The following is a 6337-nucleotide window of genomic DNA, read 5'->3' on the forward strand; positions in this document are numbered from 1 at the left end:
CAGCTCACACTGAAGAGGGTGAACTCACCTTCCATGGATTTCAGATGCTCAGTTCCTTAGAAATCTATCCTCAAACATCATTTTTCTAAGAAGACTTTTCCAGGTGTGTGTCTGCATACATGTGTCTTCTGCTATTGTTCTAAGCATTTTAAGATAAGTGAATTCATTTAACTGTCATGCTAACCCTCTGAAATAGCAGAGTTGATAATATCCATGGCCTATTCTGCTCACCTTTACCTGTCTGTGCATTCAGTAGCTATGAGTGCTCGGAGATGTTCCCATCTCTGGAGAATTTCCCTCCCCTTTCACCAGAACTGCCTTACTGGAGAGATTAGGCCCAGTCCTCAAACAAGGGTATAAAAGACTTTTTTGCCTGACACTGGAACAACTCCATGCTTCCTCCATAAGTTCTAGTTGAAGTAAGCTCCAACTGTGGTGGCTACTCTCCATGATGGCTCCCCAATGAATCCATATCTCTTGGTATTTATCTGTTTATGTGGTCCTTTTCTATACTGAATCTGGGAAAGCCCAATAAGATGTATAACCAATAGAATAGAATATTACCAACAGAATGGGGCAAATAAGACACTGCAGTTCTCTGAGGTTAGATTATAGGAACCTTTAAAGGTTCTCCATTTATCTTTTGTAATGTTTATTCTGGGGAAGGTAAGCTACTGCATTAAAATCAAAAGTCTGATGATCCTGTGAGAGCTGTGATGTGAGGAGCACGAGCTGGGTGGAGAGAATCTGAATGGAGACAGAGCAGATGCTGAGTTGCTACAGGTATTCCAGCCCTCCCAGCCCAAGTGTCAGGCATGTGGGTCAATATACTACTTTGAACATTTCAATCTCAGTGGATACAACATGGGAAAGAAATGAGGACCCGAAGCTTATGTCTCCAGTTGTGTTCTCCTTGTCACCTTTAGTCATTTAAGCCACCTCACCTCACTGTACTCTGTCCAAATTTCTGATCCTCCAGAATCATGAGATAATAAAATTGGAGAGAAGGATACAGTGGTGAGCATCATTTGCAGCAGTGATAACAAACACAAATGAGACCACACACTTGCTTCGCTTCTTCTCTAGCTTTATGCCACTTCCCTTCCTTTCTTTAGCGCATTCAGTAAGTCATTTGCACAAGAATCATCATCTCTGCTCTTCTTCTATACGACTGTACTAAAATTGGTAGGTTCTACTGCCCTTCCCTGGTGGCTCAGACGGTAAAGCGTCTGCCTACAATGTGGGAGACCCGGGTTCGATCCCTGGGTCAGGAAGATCCCCTGGAGAAGGAAATGGCAACCCACTCCAGTATTCTTGCCTGGAAAATCCCATGGACGGAGGAGATTGGTTGGCTACTGTCCATGGGGTCGCAAAGAGTCTGACACAACTGAGCGACTTCACTATTCACTATTGGTAATCATACTTTATAGATGCTCAGATGGAGGCACAGATGAATAAAATATGTAACCAAAATCCATAACTAATACTTAAGAGAGCTGGTATACTAGAACCAGGCCTCGGAGCCCTTGTTTGTAACCCGAATGCTATCAGGACACTAGATAGCTCCAGACCAGAATAAGTGCTGCCTACCATGGGCAGAATATCACATTTGGCTACTGTATTAAACCTCCAAATTCAAACAAGATTTAGAATATAAAGAGCAATCATTTATCCATTTTCTGACTTTTTTTTTTTCTTTCTGAGGGTCTGTGTCTTCTACTGAGACAGTGAGCGAATCCACAGTGTCTTGTTTAGCACGTAAGCCTTCTGTGAAATGGCAGCATGACAACACATGGGGTGCCTGGCTGTCAGCCAAGTACAGTGGTGTTCTGTTTGCACCATGCCAATCCTTTTGTCACTTGTTAAAAATTCAGTGTTATCTCCTTTCCCAAACATTGCTACCATCTGCCTACACATGACTTTGACAATGACTATGTGGTAATTGCAGTTGTGTGCCTAATACCAACTATTACAGTGTCCAATGGCCAGAGCAAGCATCTATCTTTAAACTCTACCCTTCTAGTTTTCCCCAGATCCCCAAAGCCTCTTGCTTATTCTTTTGAAATGTTGTGATGGTATTGGAAACTACTGATGCTTTCTGCTTCATTAAGGAAAAAAAAGTATAGTATCATAAAAATCTTTCTATACATCCATCTATCAAATTAAAATAGCTTTAGGGGCTAATTTTTTAAGATGACAATTAGAGTTATAGTGTGAACTGGCAAAATTGTTCATTTAATTTTGTTAAATGGAGCCAAGATAACTTGATAGTTTTACAGTAGCATTTTCCCAAATGTGTACTTATAAATAAGTCAGTGCTTGCATTATGGATTTTAGATTCTTTTCAAAGTTTTTAGGAAATACTACATAGTTTAAATGGCATAGTCTTGGCTAGTGTTGTTTGACAGGTTTGGCAGGATCCCATCAATAAGAAATTCCTGAGATAGCAATTTTTTCCCAACATTCAACTTCAGTAAAAATATGTTCATCTCCATCTCCTCAACACCTTAGCTGTAAAAGTATCGGTTAATGTTTATTACCTTCTTAGAGCTATAATAAAAAAAATTCATATATGTAACTCTGAGACAAAGATCTTCCTTGTGAAATGCCTGGCATTAAGCTTAGCAGAACCAGGGGCTGGAGAGTCTTATATAAGTGTAAGAAGGAAGACAAGAGGATATAATTCACTTTGGAAGGAAAGCAAATGATAATACTAGAATAAAAATCCCTTGGTATCTATCCTAGGAAATTATACAACTAACTGTGGGGTTCCATTTAGTCAGAATCCTAAGTGCCAGAGACATTAAAAAAAGAAAAAAAAAATCAAAACACAAAGGAAGTCACTGATCAATACAAAAAGTCCTAACTGGTAGTTCTTTACCTTTCTTCAATGAACAAACAGACAAAAATAAAACAAACGAGAACTTACCTGAGTTTCTCCCTGCAAATCCTCCCTGAATTTACTAGAATTTTATCTTGGACAAGTTTCACTCAGCTTCAGGGACCATGCTGCTTCTGTACCTGGCTAACTAGCACTCATTCTCTGCAGCTCCTCTTCGGGATTACTGCCTCTGAGCCCCTCCAGTCTTTAGTAAGTAACCCTCTTTGGCTTTTCCACAGTTCCATGTTTTTCTATCCTAACACCCATTCTTCTGTCTGATAATTGCTTGCATGTTAGCCTCATTCACAGTCATATTGATGATGTTTAAAATTACACATAAGGAACACAGTTGATGTGTGATAAACATTCATTTACCCCAATATTTATTAAGCAATGACTACATTTCAGGAGCTGTGCTAAGTACTTAAAATACAGCAAACAAGAAGCCAAACATTCTTCCTGACCTGATGGAGCCTCCATTGAATGTAGGACAGTAGACACTATTTCTTTTGAGTCCATTGAATATCCATATGATTAAGAATAGTGTGATAATTGTTGGACCCCACCAAAAGTGTACTCTTTCTGTCATATCTTTACCATCCGTTAGCCCCCTTTTGGGAGAAGGAAATGGCAACCCACTCCAGTATTCTTGCCTGGAGAATCTTGTGGACAGAGGAGCCTGGTGGGCTGCTGTCCATGAGGTCGCCCAGAGTCAGACACAAGTTAAGCGACTTAGCATGCATGAATGCATTGGAGAAGGAAATGGTAACCGCTCCAGTAATCTTGCCTGGAGAATCCCAGAGACAGAGAAGCCTGGTGGGCTGCCGTCTGTGGGGTTGCACAGAGTCAGACACAACTGAAGGAACTTAGCAGCAGCAGCAGCGGCCCCCTTTGGTCTTCCCTTCCTTCTACTCCAGCTTGCATTTCGTGGTCCATTATTGGCACTCCTTTGTTTACATCTCCATTCTTCTTCCTCTGGAGTGCTTGCTTGGCAGAGCCTCAACCATAGGTCAACACAACTCTTTACCTACTGCATTTGTATAGTGATTCTGTGTAGCTAGCATGGTTCCAGGAAAAAAAAAAAAAAAGAAAGAAAATCCTGCTGCCTGAATTTATTCTATTTATGAGTAGAAATTGCAAACTACACAGGTATCCTGCTCTATTTACCTTAACCTTTCACCCTTTCATCCTTTCCCCATTCTGGTTCCCCATGTTCTGGTTTTCTCTTCCTATTTGCTCAATTACCTCAGCATATAAACATGCTATAATATCGTCCTTCTCAAAATCATCTACATAGATCTCCAGCTATTTCTTCAATAATTTGCTAGTTTTATGGTAAAATTCTGTCAAGAATTTATGTTCTCTGTCTATAATTCCTGTTTTTCTGTTCCCCCTTTCTCCAACCATCATCAGTCTTTAAGCTGGTCTTGTCTGGATCACCAACTACCACTATGTTGAGAAGCCAAGCTGTTTCTCCTAAGTCTTCAGATTCCTTAACTGCTCAGAGGCACTTGACATTTTGCCATTACTTCTGGAACATTAGACTCCCCAGGTTTTCTTATTTTTTACCTGCCCAGTACTCTTGACTGGCTCTCTTTTTTGACTCACCCTGTATACATGTTAATGTCCTTTGAAGCTCTTATCCCTCATGTTCAAACACATCTCCTGAGTGACTTCACTCAGTCCTAGAGCTTTTATAGAAGCTGATGATTCTCAGAGTCACATACTTACCCCCAAACTTCCCCTGGTCACTAGCTTCATGCAGTGTATCTAACTACCTGTTGATATTTCCATCTGATTTTAATAGGTGTCTTACATATATAGGACTTTAAATCCATTACATGGAATACTCACTCTTTATGCCTTCTAAAACTGTCCTTTATACCATTTGTGTCTAAGCGTAATCATTGTTTCTTCAAAATATTCCATCCTATATAACCAACCAGTCAGGCACTTTCCCAACTATATATTCTCTTACTCTGCTATATTTTCCTTTAGCGTATTTACTTGTTTATTTTAATCTCTTACTATAAAGTAAGACCCATGAGGACATGCATAACTGTATCCTTAGGACCTGGAATAAAACAAGAAACAGAGAAGGCATTTAAAATTTTTGATACATTTTTAAATAAAATAAGGAAATAAATAAAATAATTACAGATAGTTATACTCTAAAAGAAAAAAAAAATAGCATGTGGTATTGTATTTTAAAACACTGTGGAAGGGTGACTAGAATTGTCAAAGACTATCTTTCTGAGATAATTACTAAGACTTAAATGATGAGAAGGGAGCCGCTTTGTGTAAAGCCCGGGAAACCACATTAGAGGAAGAGGGAAAGAAAGTGTGACGAAACTACACAAAGAGCTTGCTGAATTCTAGGAACTGTTGGAAGACCTTTGTGACTGGGACACAATGAGGGAAGGAGGGAATGGCCTGAGATCAGGATGGACAGATGAGTAAGAGGTAGTTAGGAGGTTCTCCGAGGCAATTATAAGAGGTTTTAATATTATTCTTAGCAACTAAAAAATTACTGCAAAGTTTTAAGCAGGGAATTGGCATGATATTATTTCTTAATAAGTGTTTGCTGTTTAGAGGATAAAGGATGGAAGGAGAGCAACACAAAAGTAAAACACCAGGGAAGTAGACATGGCTATTAACACTAGTTCAGGAAAGAGATAATGATGGCTGGTCTCAGGTTGTGGCAATGATGTGGAGAAAACTATATAGGCTGGCAATTTATTTTGAATGTAGAACTGATAGGTGTTTTTAATAGATTGAATCTGGGATGAGGAAAAGGAAAGAACAAAATTAAGTGTGATTCTCAGATATACATAGAAACAGGAAGACTTGTCAATTTCTAATTTAAGAAGACTAAGTGGGATATGCTTTACAAAGCAACATCGAATCATTTTGGTTAGATTAAATCTGAGATATCTATATCTATAAGATATGCCAGTGGAGGTATCTGGGCTCTGATAAGTTTATGTAATTGAACTTCTGAGGTGGTTTTATTATATTCCCCACTTTACAAGGGAATTTACCAAGATAGAGAGAAATTAATAAATTTCTTTGCATTCTTTAGCAGCAAATGGAAAAGTGAGAAGCACATTAAGTCTGTCTCACACTAAAACAGTATATATAATACACTAAGTGTGGAAGATCTGGGAAGAAATCTGGTCAAGAAATACAGATTTCAGAGTTGTTAGCAGATGGTATTATATATTAAGAGGTGCAACTACCCAAGAAGAGGAGAAGATTGAGACTTGACAAGATATGAACCTGCAGAAACTGACTGAAGATAAAAAGGACAACATGATGGTCTGATCAATTAGGTAAGAGGAAAATCACCAGAAAGTTTCATGGCAACAGGCACAGTAATACTGGGAGGAAGTAATGGTGAACAGAGTTGAATTGTTGAGGATCAAGTAACATGAGTATAAGTTGCTCAGTTTCTTG

The sequence above is a fragment of the Bos indicus x Bos taurus genome, chromosome 6, assembly GCF_003369695.1.
Source record: "Bos indicus x Bos taurus breed Angus x Brahman F1 hybrid chromosome 6, Bos_hybrid_MaternalHap_v2.0, whole genome shotgun sequence".
NCBI classification, from domain to species: domain Eukaryota; kingdom Metazoa; phylum Chordata; class Mammalia; order Artiodactyla; family Bovidae; genus Bos; species Bos indicus x Bos taurus.